The 14619-nt window shown below is 46.3% G+C and overlaps 1 protein-coding gene across 2 annotated transcripts in view; it reads left to right on the top strand.

Annotated features, from left to right (window-relative positions):
• The window catches only part of PAK5 (p21 (RAC1) activated kinase 5), a 159598-nt gene that overhangs the window by 48205 nt on the left and 96774 nt on the right, over positions 1 to 14619 (top strand). The window lies entirely within an intron of this gene.

Below are 14619 nucleotides of genomic sequence, written 5' to 3'. Positions count from 1 at the left end.
AAACCACCCTGGGAGCACTGTGCTGCTAGGCTCTAGGGACTGTGCCAGTCCAGGGGTGCACTCACGTCACAGACAAGAAACAAGCTGCGTGCTGGAGAAAGAGCTTTGTTTTAATGACAACAGAGATTTAAGGGAGGGTTCTGCTGTTTCTCAGGTAGGCAGAGCAGTGCCATGGCACGGGGTGTAGTCTCTGCAGGGCACAGTGCAGGGCTCCCACAGAGTTGGGAAGAGCCCAGTAGACTTGGGAGTGAGACCAGCAAAGGTGAATGCTGCGTCAAGAGTCAGCTGAGCTCCACAAGAGGGTCAGGAGGAATGCTGCCAGCTCTTCTTGTGCCTTCTCACTGAGGCTGGAGGCAAGGCCTGTCTGTCCCTTCTTGGTCATGGTGGAAGTGCTGCTGATCACCACTAAACCCTTGGCATCAGAACCTGCTCTTTAAATACTATTTTTTAAAATTTTTTTCTTTCTTTTAGGTGTGGGCCCATGTAAAGGGTCCCCCTTAAGAAGGTGTGGTTGTGTTGCAGGTGGGAGTTGTGTTCATTCCCCGTTCCAGCTGGAAAGGCACTGGGAGCGTGGGACTGGCTGTCAGCACGACCCACACACGTTTTACTGGTCCTTCCCGCTCATCCTCCGTGCGAACGTGCAGATCCCATCTTGTGGATCAATAGTGTTGTGCTGTCACAGCCATCCAGCTCCAGGTGCTTTTGGGATGGTGTCCCTGTCAGCTGCACCCCAAAACCACACTGTGCACCTCACCTAGCACATGTACAAACATGCAGATCATTCTTGTAAGTGGACAAGGGGGCGTAGCATCCAATTTGCTTTCCAGTGACTCAGCAGCAATGAGAGGCAGCAGGGCTGTGTGTATTTGGGGGGCTTATTTTGCTCACCAAGAGCTTTCACAAATCTTTAAGCCCTTCTGGCCAGAAGACTGGGGTGGGACATGGCCTGCAAAGAATCTGTGTGGAAAAGGACTACCTGCACTGCTTATTTAGCAGAAAGAGGTATCATTCCTATTCCTGCCACAGGAGCCACGACTGCAAATGCCTGTGGCTCAGTTCTGACTGGGCTGGGAAAGCGCCTGAGTCACTCCCCACAGCCCTGGCCTTGCTGCCACGCTTGGCAGGGAGAGTGAGTGACAAACCGAGTAGCTGTGGGTGCCATGCCTGAGGGTGGCACTGGCCCTCCCATCCACGGATCAGCAGGAGTGGGTGGCTCTGGTCAGACTGGTGTGTCTCACCAGCTTGAGGCGTGAGCAGGGCAAGCTCCTGTCTGCAGGGGGATGAGGCCATGCATGCCAGGCTTTGAATGGGCAGCCTGAGCCTCCTGTATCCTTGCAGTCCTGGCCAAAAAAGGTCCACGGTCCTTTTTGCTGCCAGAAAGGAAAAACTCAAGGCACTGCCTCTGTAAACAATGAGTTTGCACACCCTGCTTGTTAGGTGTGCTGGCAGAGCATGAAAAGCCTCCACGCTCCTCTAAACAATGGAGACTAAAGGTCAGCCCAAAAGGCAGGAGGAAGGGAGTGGAGGCACTGGCTCCAATCTTCCCTCACTGGTCTCGGGTGTTTGGGCTTTTGCCCGTCGGTGAGGCCAGTTGGAAGATTTATTTCTTCACTGTGCTTCCATGGTGATGCATCTGGGGAAGTGTGTTTGTGTGGGGGGTGCCCGTAAGGTCGACGTTTCACCTCAGATCTAGGGTCATTTTTCTAGGAAAAAAAAAAATGTTCGAGTCTTTGGGCTTTTGGCTTAAAAAGAAAGGACTATTTTACAAAACGTTCCTCTTTTTTGCTAGTTAGTAAATGCCATTTATCATGAATGCAGTGACGCCACCTGTTGGCCGCCAGAGGGGCTGCAGCAGCGGGGGCTGGCAAAGCTCCCCGCCTCATTTTGGGTGACCCGCAGCCCTGAGTGACCCCTCCGGAACCAGCAGCGGCTGCTTCCCCTGCCATGCTGACACCAGCAGCTCTTGAGACAGGGGATGTCACAATTCCTACCCTTCTTCTAGGCTGGCCCTTCTGCTCTTCCCCAGAAATCCTCTGGTTTTGAGAGGGGAACCACCAGATACCCAGAACCACTGAGAAAATGATTTGTAAGTTTTTGTTCCCTCAAGGAATGATTTATTTCTTCATTGGTTCTTCTTAGTCAACAAATAAATATTAAAATGAGAGGTGCTAGTGCAGGTCAAGAAAACACTTCAGAAGCAGTGATTTTTTAAATTATTATTATTTCTGTTTCCACTATTTTAATATCTGGGCACAGTCAAGAGCTCAGGCTTACCATGGGTTTTATATTACCATATTCACAACCATAAATCTGTTTTGCCAGTTGGTGACCCATGAGGCAGCAGTGACACATCAGCTGGCTTCACTTTTGACTGTCACCAGTTTGAGGTTTGCACTACAATTACCAACCTAACTCTTCCAAGGGTTTCCCCTGAATCCTTTTCTAACCAGCATTAACCCTTGGCCTATTGCATCATTTTAATTGAATAGATTGTTCTTTTCAAGCCTGTTCGAGAAATGACTGATTAATGATCTGCTTCTGCATGGGGTTTGCTGTTTATCCTGTTGAACAAGAAGTTGAGTGATACATGTGCCGTGTGAGCTGGGTTATTGAGTGATTCCCCTGAGTCTCCTGGGCCTCTCACAGAAGGTGTCTGGCTGTTTCCAGCAGAATGGTTTGGGATATTCACCAGAGGTTTTGTGCTGGAGATCTCACGGCAGACTTGAGTCCAGCTGACTGCCGCTTTCTCCACAAATTGTTAGAAGAGGCAGAAAGAAACCAAATGTTCTGTCTTTGTGTCAGCTGAATGCAAGAGCTGCTTTGTGAGAGGGGAAGGGAGATGCGTGAAGGGGAGCAGAGATTTGGGGTGACAGCGCTGCTGATGCACTTCTCTGTTGGGCTCACTCTCCTTGCAGGATGTCTGGACATTGTTGTTGCTGGAGAACAATCATTTATCTGCCTTTGCTTCAGGGCTTGATCCTCCTTAACCATATGAACAGTGATCTATTAGAATAGCTATATCAGCCTTTATTTGGGGCTTGCCAAAATTGCTGGCCAATATGGAAGTGGACAATACCTTTGGTGGAGCTTTGGTGTCTGTCAACACTGGTTTGATTTGACCACGTGGTTCAAAATGCCCATTACAGAGAGCTGTATATTCTTTTTAAATCTTGTCAGTGCTGTTTAAGCTGTGTATCATTAGAGCCTTACCTTAAACCTCTTTCAAGCAGGTCCTAAAGCTCTGTTTATTTTCTGTGCTCCTGGTGCTACTAAAGGAGCAATAAAAAGCAATGTTTTTCCTAGAAACAATATAGTTGAAGTCAAACCTCCAGGAAACCTGGAGGCTTTACAGGGGCACCACAGGGCTTGAGGCACTTGCTGAGGATCCAGGTTTGAGGTTGGTGCAGTTGCCATTTGGCCTCCCTCTTGCTGCCTGCATTACCATGGGTATTTTAAGTTTACAAATTCAATAATTTCAATAATGTTTATGAATGAAATAATTTCAACATTGTTAAATTTGATGTCAGCTTTACAATGGCTTCCCTACACTTTGGGTTTCTTCCACTGAGGAAGGGGAGGTACAAATTGATTTGTGCTTTGGAGTGTGCTCAGGAGAGTTGTAGAGATGTGAGAGCTCGGAGGTGAATGCAGTGAGAGCCTTCAGAGGCTCTTTGGTGGTCAGCAGCTCCCCAGCAGCCTGTGGGAGCTCTCACAAAACAGCTGCTTCTCTCTTCCCACTTCTGTTTGATTGCAATCCCGGCTCCAAAGCATTATACCTGCATGAAAGATCACAGGAAATTCAGTTCCTCACTGAAGGAAAATTGTTGTTTAAAGCCACAGAGCATTGTTTTGTTCCCAAGCACAGGAATAGAGTTTAAATTTTGCTCTATTCCCTTTGTGTTTGTTTTCCTTTCTCTCTTTTTCAGTAGCAACATGAAAAGAGGTAAAATTAGACTTAAAAAGAGAAAAAAAATGAAAGGATGAGTGGGGGAGAATAAAAGTTGCTATTTTTTTCACTTCCTTTCTTGAAAATTTTTATTATTAGAAAAGTTGAGATGCTGGTTTGATCCCCATTCAGTAAGTCTGAGAGTTTGTACATTGAGTAAGGAATGTTGTATCTCTTGCAGACTTCCTGAAGTGAAATGAAAACAATGACTAACTAATGCTTTTTTAATTTTCAGTTTGGTACCAGAAGCAATAGTTGATGGCAATAAAAGAGTTCTTTCACTAATTATCTGGCAGCTTAGTCCTACCTGACTCCTAGAAAAGCTCCTTGTTGCTTATTAGTGAATGCATCCAAATGTTCTGTGACGTTTGACACCACTTTACTATTCTGGTTGTGAAGCTAAAGAGGAAAACTACCAGTTTTCCTTTTTTTTTTTTTTTTTAATCTTTTACAAAGGATGTTCCTTTGTGATTCAATAAAATACTGACCTATTTATGTATATATCTCATTAGATGCTCTGGTGCTCTTCCCATTTTTCTTTTCTGAAGGCAAATTTCCTTTCACTAGAGGCTTCTTGCTCACTGCTGAACACGGTTTAGTCACAGCCTGCTAATTGAGTGGAGCAGCAGCAAAGAGGAGAAAATGCAAAGGGCAGCTAACGATGAGAGGTGCACGATGTGTGGGCAGCGTGGCCATGCCACAGCTGCACCACGAGAAGTTTAAGGGTACACAGCCCTCGGTGCCTGAAAACCTGTGTGTGAGCACATCATTATAGGGCACGAGTGCCACAGGGTCAGGCTTACATCCCGCAGACAATTTTAAATTATTAATTTGGTGACTTGCAAGCATTGACCTTTTCAGTGAAAATATCCTTTTATGTCTTCCATAGAATTTCTTAAGGTTTAAAAAAAAGTTACGGTCTATAGAAATTTTTGAACTCTTCACAAATATTATCAGTCAGTTTGAGACCCTTAAGTTATAACAAAGTCCTGCATTAATTAACTTGACTAATACATTGCCAGAAATAGAAATCTTTTGTCTTCTCTCAGATTCTGGCAGTGAGTTTTGTAGCCACTGGGGACTCGTAGTAATGTTCTAATGGTATATATGCACATTCTTTGAATGTTTCTGTACTGGATCTCAAATCCTTGAAAAGGTCAGCTATTCCTGAAGCACAATTGCTGGCAGAAACAGCTTCTGTTGGGTCCTGCCATTCTGAAAACTCAGTTGTACCTCTGGCCTTTCTTCCTGCCTCAGCCCTGAGCTGCGCTCGGCCATGAAAACCCAGCCTCCAAGGGCAGCTCTGGATGAAATGTTCCTCAGGACAGAGCCATAAGCTGATCCTCACTCCAGCCAGAGACTCAGTCTGCCTCGTGTTCTGGCATCCACCCCTGGCATCCTCTGGAGCCTCCTCTGCAGCTCCCTCCCTAATGGCTCGTGGATCTGCATTTTCTCTTTCTCTGAGCTCCAGCTCTAGGTCAATCCATGGGCCAAGGAGCCAGTGTTTCAAGTGGTTCCTTACTGCTGTGGAAGCTCTTCTGAAACACAGCAATGCATCTTGCCAGAATTACAGTGCTGGTTGTCATGGTCTTGTAAAATTATTTAGGTTGAAAGGACACTTTGGTGGACATCTAAGTTCAGTCTCCTTCTCAGAGCTGGTTCAGTTCGCAGGAGTTTTGTGATGAACTCACTACAAGAGCAATGCTGTGGGTCCTGGAAGCTCTCCATGTGCAGAGACATTCAAAATCCAGCTGGATACAGAGCTGGACAACCTGCTCTAGCCAACTGTGCTTCACTGGGTGAGTTAGACTAGAGAAATGAGGTCCATTGCAACCTCAGCCGTTTTGTAATTCCTCAGGATTGTGTTCATGGCTATCAAGTATTCCCTGCATGTGAGTGGGTAATAATCCAAAGGTGGACTAGTTGAGAAAATTAAATAGTGCTGGAAAATGGGCTTTCCAGTGCTCTCTGGAAACCCCTTGACCTCGATGGTTGGTCAGGACCTCCCTTTGGGAATTCAGCACAGTTTTACCCACAGCCCTCCTGTGCTTCATGGAGGCTCTCAGGTCTCTTTCCCCTTGAAGAACCTCGAGTCAGTCTTAGGGCATTGAGCTGGCATTGAACCTGGAAACTCTGAAGAACAGAGACCCCCAGTGGAAATTTATCAAGTTTCACTTGACAGGAGAATATTAATTCTTGCTAGAAAACCTGGAGAGTCAGCACAGGTCTTGAGAGCAGCAGAAATGCTACAGGCAGGAGTTCTTCCACATTTTTAGGGTGGTCTTATGTACCTGGCATATCTGTCTTGTTTGGGAAACCTGAATCCCTGCCATAAACATTCTCAAAGTTTTACATAACCCTGTCAGCAATCACTAGTTTACAGAGTGGAACAAAATGGTCATGTTTATAAGGAAAAAAGTACAAAATTGATCATCTGATTTGTTCATTTAACAAAATCACAGAATATTCAATGGTCTCCTAGTTGGATGAATGGAAAAATAAAATTAAGCACATAGATAAAGTACAGAATAATGAATCAGAATGACTGTTCCCCATTTAGAAATGCAAGTGCTGCTTCCTCCCCCTGGGTCAGCCCCAGCTGATTAAACACCAAATTCCTCATCCAAGTGATCCTACGTTTCTCTGCTGCTGCCACACTGGGCCTTTAACTCCTGGCATCTCTCAGTTGTGGTTTATAAGATAAAATAAATCCTTTTCCTATCATAAATCCTATATGAGTCAGTATTATCCTGCTTCTGCAGCTAAGAAAATTAGGTCAGACAGGAGAAATGACTTGATGGAAGCCACCAGGGAGCTCTGTGTCGGAGTGACAATTAGGGTGGAGGTGCCTGGGGATAATCAGTCGGGTCCTGATGTTTGCTGCATCCTTCCCCAGCTGGAGAAGCCAGTGGCCTCACTTCTTTTTGTCCTTTGAAACTGCTGGGTGATGACAAAAATGGGTTATGTCTTGGGTTAAGCACACCTTTGAGTACGTTTCTTAGAACTGCCAAACAGTCCAACTCCCAAATTCCTTTCCTGCTCAACATTAATATTAATGCAGATTTTGTGACTTAAACACACAGGCTTTTCTTGAGTGTACAGATACCAAATTGACTTAAGCCAGAGAAGAAACCGTATTTGGGAAACCCTGAAAATCTTCCTTAATCAGAAGCTTATTAAATGCCAAAAATATGAACTGCTAATTTTCTAAATGGACACACTCTGCTTTTTGGCTTTCCATTTTTTTTCCCCAGCACAGTGATGGGGAAAGTCACTGTCGTCAGACTTTTCATGAAGGCCAGGGGCTGAGGATTTAAAAATGCAACCTGACTGCAATTAAATTGCTTTTGCCTGTCAACACATTCTCTAGTTCAGTGTACCAGCACAGATCAGAAATAGTTAGTGGCCCACTGCAGGGAACTGAGCAGGTAAAATAAACACCCTGCTTTGGATAAGCTGTTGCAGAGGATTCTTCCATACAAAATACCTTTTTAATAACACCAACCAGTTGCAAATGTGTTAGGTGTCCTTTTCACCTGCTCTCTCTTTCCAAAGCATTCTGGGCAAGCCCCAAAAGTGTCAGTTTTAGAGACCTGTCTGACAGCAAAAAAAAGATGGTGTTTGTAAGGGTTTGGTTGTTGCTTAAATCTTCTTTCTCAGTATCCCAAGGATGGAGACTCCCTGTTCTTTGGGCTCTACAGCCTTGGTGTATCTTGTCAGTGCCCACATCCAGCCTGGTGGCCCTCCAATGGCATCACTCCAGCTGGTCAACCTCCTTCTCTGGAAGGCATCACGTGTCTCTTCCATATATACTTGCCTGGACTTAATAATTTCACTGGGAAAATCCTAATTGCTCCTGTATGGATGAACTGTAATCTTTCAGCAGTGTTTTTCCAAGCACTGATTTTTCTGGCCCCGCTCCCAGTCAGGCTTTGGTGCCTCCAGAGGGATTCAGCCAAGCTGCCTCCCTGAATCTGCGAGATACAGCTCATAGCCTCAGATAACAAACGCTTATGTATTTTCATTTTGTTTTTATACTTTCTGTCTGAAAACATATGCTCCACTGCCTCCTCCTTGCAAGGAGCACAAATCCCACTCCTGCAAGCCCAGTGTGCAGCTCCTGGCCTGCTGCAAAGCCAGGCTATCTGGAGCTGTTGTCAGAAATAAAGCCTCTTGATCTCCCTTCCTGTGTCGCTGGTCTCTATCTGAGAGAAGGGTGAAGTGTAAAGCAGAGCATGTGGAGAGGCTTTAATCACGCCGATGCCACGGTCCCTCACTGCTTGGTGGGTCTGTTCCCAGGAAAAGCAATGCTGAAGCCATATCTACCTGTCCTTCACATTTTTGTAAGGATGCAGCAGCTCTCCTCAGCCTTTTATATTCTCCAGTCCTCCTCCTGAAGTGTGTCTGGGAAGTGCAGCACGGACAGGAACAGAAGACTCCTTCCATCTGGGTGCAAGGTTCGGCATCGCTCTGAGTTGCAGCACATCAGGTTTGGACTTTGGTGCCTTGTGCCCAAGGGAAACTGACCTGGGGATTTCTCAGAGTGGCTTTCATTAATGACACTGCATCCAAAATGAGAAGCCCAACTTCTCTGGTGCATGACTTTCCTTCCAAGCAAACCTTCCCCTGCCTGTTCAGGCAGTTCATGGTGTTGTGGCACAACATTATGCTGATAACTGTAACCACAGAAGCTGCCTCTGTGCTTCGTGATTCAGTGCTGAACTGCTGCCTACAGCTGTGGTACAACCTACGTGGGCATTTTCAACACCCCTGGAACCTCACACAAGCTTTGCCTTCCATGTGAGACTGTGCCATTCACAGGAGAATTATAATAAAATAGGTCTCTGCATCCTTTTCCTGCCCAGATTACCTGGGCTACCCCAGCACTGCTTTTACCCAAGAGAACTTGGGCAGTGTTGTCTTAGCTGCCTTGAAGATCAGATTGGAGGGCATGTTGTGGAACATCACAGAAGATAGGAGACAGGATGTACCTCTCTGCTTCTGGATCCCTTTAGCTCTGCAGATTTAAGCTAGGTCAGTTATAATACAGCTTGAAGCAGAAAGATGAAAGAGCTGCAATTATCATCATCAAGCCTGTATTTTCATATGAACAGCAAATGCAAATGTTAATGTAGACAAGCAAAGACCTCTCCCAACCTCTATATGTGCTGAAAATTTAGCAAGCACATCAATAAACTGTTCGTGGAGATACTCATGAATGTTTTTGTATTTTAGCCTTGTCATCAGCAACTTTTCAGGATAATTATGTTGTGTGAAATGATTACTACAGAATGAAAGAGCAAGCTCCAGGGTAGTTTGTCTCTGTGGCTGTTCATTTTTCAGTGATATGAATGATGGTTTTAATCAACAGGTCTGCGTGATGGAATAAATTCCACTGTCTCATCATTGCTCTGGGTGCAGGCTGTTTTCACCAACTATGTTTTATAACCAGAAACGGCTCCTGCTGAATCCCAGCAAAGAAAAGAACACATATGCTGTACATGAGTACATTGTGCTTTACGGCTGCCATTTCTAAAGCTGCACAAACAATCTGGGTGCCCAGATCCCATCAGCGTTAATGAGGACAGAATAACCAAGTCCTTCGTTGCCCTAAGTGGTAAATCTATGTACACAGTGCTTAATTCAAAGTATATAGAACTCAGAGAGTAGGCTTCTGTTGATAGCAAAAGATATTATACCTGGCCTACATCAAGAACTTCAGAGAAAGCATCAGCCACTTCACACCCCAGCAAAGGGGGTTTGAGGTAACCCAGCTGCCCCGACACTTTGGGAATATTAGAGAGGACTGATACAGCTGGGCTGGGAGCAAACGACCTCTTCTGCTGGAATGCTGCAGACCCTGCAGCCTGCAATGGGGTACTTGAATTGCAGCACTTTGAGGAGGATTCATGGGAGTTTGGTAGCACAAGCTGCAGAAGCTGCGTCAGGGCAGGGATGGGCCTCAGCACATTGAGAGAGACAGAAGAACCCAAGTCCTGCCTCCATCTTCCTTTTTACCCCAGCTGGCAGCAAGGCTGTTCCTTAGCAAGTGGTATGGCCCCAGCCAGGCTGTGTCTGTGAGGTGGCAGCCTCTCCACAAGCCAATTTATCTCAGTCCTTCATGGCCTCAATCATCAAAGTGAAAGGCAAACTGCATTCTGAGGCTGTACCCAGTTACCTCTTGGATGCTCTCCTGGACATGCAGCTCAAAGCCCTTGTTTCTCTCAGCACTGAGCTGTTAACTGTGCCTTTGGTGTTTGCCTCAGCTGGTGCTGAGCACCAGGGACAGTGGATAACTCCAGTCACTCACAGAGCAGCCATTACAGCAGTGGGCACTTGCTAAGGCCAGTCTTAGTATTGTGTACATGTGAGCAGAGTTACAGAAGGGACCAGGCTCTCTTGGCTCTTTTAGCACTTCTCATGCTCCCTAAAGATTGTTGAGGCATGATCCAAAATGTCTATCTAATGTCTGTGCCTGAAAGCCAGGCAAAATCACTACATTGTATTTTCCAGCCCTTTGCCTAGGATGCAGCCTGGGCAAAGGGCTGAGCATACTCCGCTGTGTACGGATTTGTTCATTTTTGAACACAGTCCTCTAGCAGCCTCAGTGAGCGTTGCAAAATGTCCTGGATGCAAGAGGCTCCGTTTCAGCACTGCATTTGTAAGCAAGTGGCCCTTAGGGGGGCAGGGGAGGTGTTGCTCAGTTGTCAGTGATATTAAACTAAGATGCTTTAGCTGAGTTTGCCATTCATCTAACGAAAACCGGTTTTCATTTGCTAACCTTTCACATGTGTCCATCTGTAATTAAATACAGCCTCTCCACCAAATAAAAGGATACCTTACATACAGGTAAAAAATTGGAGCTGAGTATGTGTGGTATTTATGTTGGCTTTTCAGTGTCTAATGCTCTAACTTTAGCATTTACTTGCATTGTGTGTTCTGTTCTTACTTTATTTTCTTGGCAACTCGAGTCAGCAGCTCTTGGGTAGAAACTAGAATGTAATTAAACATGCAAATAAGTGGACTTCAGGTATATGAAATACTATCAAGTGTGTTGGGTACATAAGCAAAGCCCGGGCTTATCAAACATATTTTGTATTCAGTTAGTGTGCTAGCTGTGTTAGCGAGTAAGGGTGATGTTACCCAAAGCCAGCAAATTGAAGTGGTTGATGGTCTCCACGTTCTTCTGCTTTTGTAACCAGCAGCTCTCTGCCTTGTCCCTCATTTTGGTGACTGGAAATAAGTGTCTTGTTTTTCCAGCTCCAGATTTACTTGTTCATTCAAAGCTAAACCAGCAAAGTAAGGAGATACCGTATCTGCTGCAAGTCCCTTGTTCTTCATCAAGCTCCAGGACTGAAGGTTTATCAGATGCCCCTTTATTTTTTCCTCCTTGAGCCAGGATCCTTAAAGGCTGATTTTATACAGGGAGAAGTCAGAAACATTTGGAAAAGGTTAATCATTCACAGTGGCACTGTAGTTAGTAGCCTGGGAATGGGGACTAAGAAAATTGATGTTGACTTTCTGGGGTGCTTTAGATGTTTTTGAAAACTTTGTCTCTGGTCTTCCTGAAACCTTCCTTTCTTGTTCACAGCATCTTAAGGGTTTTCAAAGGATGAATTAAAATTCAAATTCTTTGGGAAGGCAAATATAAGGAAACATACAGAAAAAGAACTGGTGTAAAACTGAAAACTGTTCACCTGGAAAACAGAAAAAGAAATTGTACTTTAGCATGCAACGCATGCCTCATTGGATTTTACTAAATTGCCCTTGCTTTAGCACGGAGTCGCAGGAGAAATACAGCACTTCACAAAGCAGGTAGAATCAGAAAAACTTTAAGTGATTTCTGGGATATTAAATTCACAGAGACTAAGATCTATTGTGCCAGCCTAATTATTTTGAAATACTGCGGGTAAATCAATGGACGTACACTTAATGTTTAATTGTAGGAACCATCTATTACTTCCACTGTGTGGGCCAAGTCCTGCTCTCATTTGCAATTAATGAAATCTTGCTACAGGCAGTAATTCTGTGTGAAATGGGCAGCATTTCAGCACTCCTTTGATGATACATGTTGTGACAGAAAAAAAAGCCACAAGCAGAACACGGGGCTCTTGCCTTCCCACTCTTGGCCTAGAGGTGGCATTGCAAAGATCTCCACAACCAAGAGCAGATGACAGCAGCAGAAGTACACGCTCATTCTCAGTGGTTTTGCAAAAGAAAGGACCTCTTGGGTCTATATTGGGTCAGGTGAGCTTCTGCCATCCAAAATCACTGCAGCATCTATGCCAAATAATGGCTTTTCTCTAATTCACTCAGAATTTGGCACCTTGGCTCTTACCTGCTCACTGCCAGGCTTAGGCAGTGCTGGGAATATGGTTTCCTGCTCCAGCTGAAAGCTGGTGGCCAGGAAAAACTGAGTGTCATTCCCAGTTTGGGGGAAGTAGATTCCTCTTGCTTTGTGTTCTCCGTGGCGCTTATTTAGAGATGACGATGGTAGAGTTTAAATTGTGACTGATTCCATTCAATGCTTGGCGTTGCCAGGTGTATTTGTGTGTTTTTCGGGCAGAACATTGCTGTAGCATTTGTTCCCAACTTGCTTCTAGGTCTGTCTTCCTTATGAAAAGGATCCAGGTTTTGATCTGCCATCTCCCTAGAGCAGGGATTGCTGTCCATGCATTCTCTATATGACTGGCATGAAAATGTGTTAATTTATTTCACTGCTAAGATCTCCCAGCACAAGGTTCATCCTGTGCCAGAGTATGCAAGTGGAGCAGCATCACCACGCCTGGGCAGCAGGGGCTACACGAAAATGTACTTCACAGAAGAGTATTATCCATCCAAGTAACTCATTAAAGGGAGCAGGTAGTACTTAGGGTTATCCAAAAGTCCTACTTCCATCACCCCCCCTTTGCTATGTACCGGTGTCAGAGCCCCCTGAACTTCACCCGTGCCCATCTTTCCTTTGGGTCTGCTGGAGACACCCTGCCCTAGAAATGCTCCTTGGGGAACGTGCCTCTCCTCTCGCCTCCATCCGCCTCCCCTGCGGCTCCCAGCAATACCTGCCCTCAGCAGGGCGAAATCCCTCGGGACCAGCCAGGCACGCATCGCCTCCTCGGCAGCGGCACCCTTGGAAGAGGGGAGGGGGATCTCCCGTTGCCATGACAATGAGCCTGTCGGGATGAACATTCCTTTTTATGAACAGCAATTCAAAGCTCAAAGCGATGCCGCTGCCTCCCGAAGGTTATTAGTGGCACGCGTAAACAGAGCTGAGCAAAGCCTTGGGAAAATAAAGGGGCGGGGACGGTGGGAAGCTGGCTGGTGCCGCGGACCCATCCCCACTCGGGCTTCGAGCAGTGCAAGGCGATCGCTTTCTGCCTCTTTGTTCCCGGCCCTGGCACAAATCAAATCAAATCCAGCCTCCCTTCCCCCAGCAAAGCTCGCGCTAAGCTGGAGCACACTAGAGCGAAAACGGATTAAAAAGAAAAATCATCCTCGCTGCAGTAGATGAGGAGAGTATATAAATCAGCGAGATGGAGGGTGCTTGGCCCGGAGCTGGGCTCGGCGCTGCTAACGCGGGACTTAGATCAGAGACGGCCGGGGGGCCCGGGGTGTGCGCCGAGCCCCGCTCTGCCTTCTGGACCGGCAGCAGCCGCGGGCCGGGAGGGGCAGCGGCCGAAGCCGCCGGGGGTGTGAGTGTCCCCGAGCGCGGGCCGAGCCGGAGCCACCGCTCGCCACGCTGGAGGGAGCTCCTGAGACGGCAAAAGCGCCGTGCCGTGCTCCAGCCCTCCCAAGTCAGAGCCCAGAACGATGGAAACGGAGTATATTTCAGGATGCTTTTAATAGCTGATGTTGGCAGCCAAGCTGTTTCTTTTTAGCTCTATGAAGAGTTATATTTTTTCCCCTCTGTGTAAATTAGTCTTATGTAGGTTGTAAACAGCCTATATATGTCTTGAAATTTTAAAAATATTTTTACATACAAAGTCTGACTTTCTTGAAGCCACGTGACTCTGGGAGCAGGAGGGGTGAATTTTCAGGTTGAGAGTGATACAGCATTACACCGTGAATTATCTTTTCTCCCATCAGCTGTCCCATAAACCAGGACTGGCACTGGCACAGCACAGGGTGGGAGGCGGACATTCAGCCAGCCCTGACAACTGAAAAACAGAGTGAAATTTAGAGTGAAAATAGAGTGAAAAATAGAGTGAAGTTGAGATAAGTGAGCACGGCCCTGTGGATGAGCCAAAGTGGGAACTGGGACGTGCTCCTTGCTGTGGGTTGGGCTCAGTGTGGCTGGTGTCTGTCCACAGGTCACCGGGCAAAAGAAAGAAAGAGAGGGTTTCTTGCAAGCATGGGTGGAAAAGCAGCGGGGCACAGGAGGACTGGAGGAAAAACTACAATGAAACAAACCTGCTGGGTTTGTGCAGGCTTTGGCAGCCCTGAAATGTGGGTTAAAACTGGTGAAAGCCGCCCAGAGGTGAACGCTGAATAAGGACAAATGAGACCGTATCTTTCTTAAGCTGGTTAAAGATTGACTGTGTTTTGGCACTTTTCCTCAGTTCTTGTTTCTATTTGCTTCAACCACTGGGTGCTGAGCGGTGATAACCAACCCAAAAGGCTCCATCCTTTGTGGAGGGGCTGTTTCCAGAGCACCCAGGGCAGTGAGGCTGAGAAGG

Source organism: Prinia subflava, chromosome 2 (genome assembly GCF_021018805.1).
Source record: "Prinia subflava isolate CZ2003 ecotype Zambia chromosome 2, Cam_Psub_1.2, whole genome shotgun sequence".
Lineage (NCBI taxonomy): Eukaryota > Metazoa > Chordata > Aves > Passeriformes > Cisticolidae > Prinia > Prinia subflava.
This window is presented reverse-complemented; position numbering and strand designations above follow the sequence as displayed.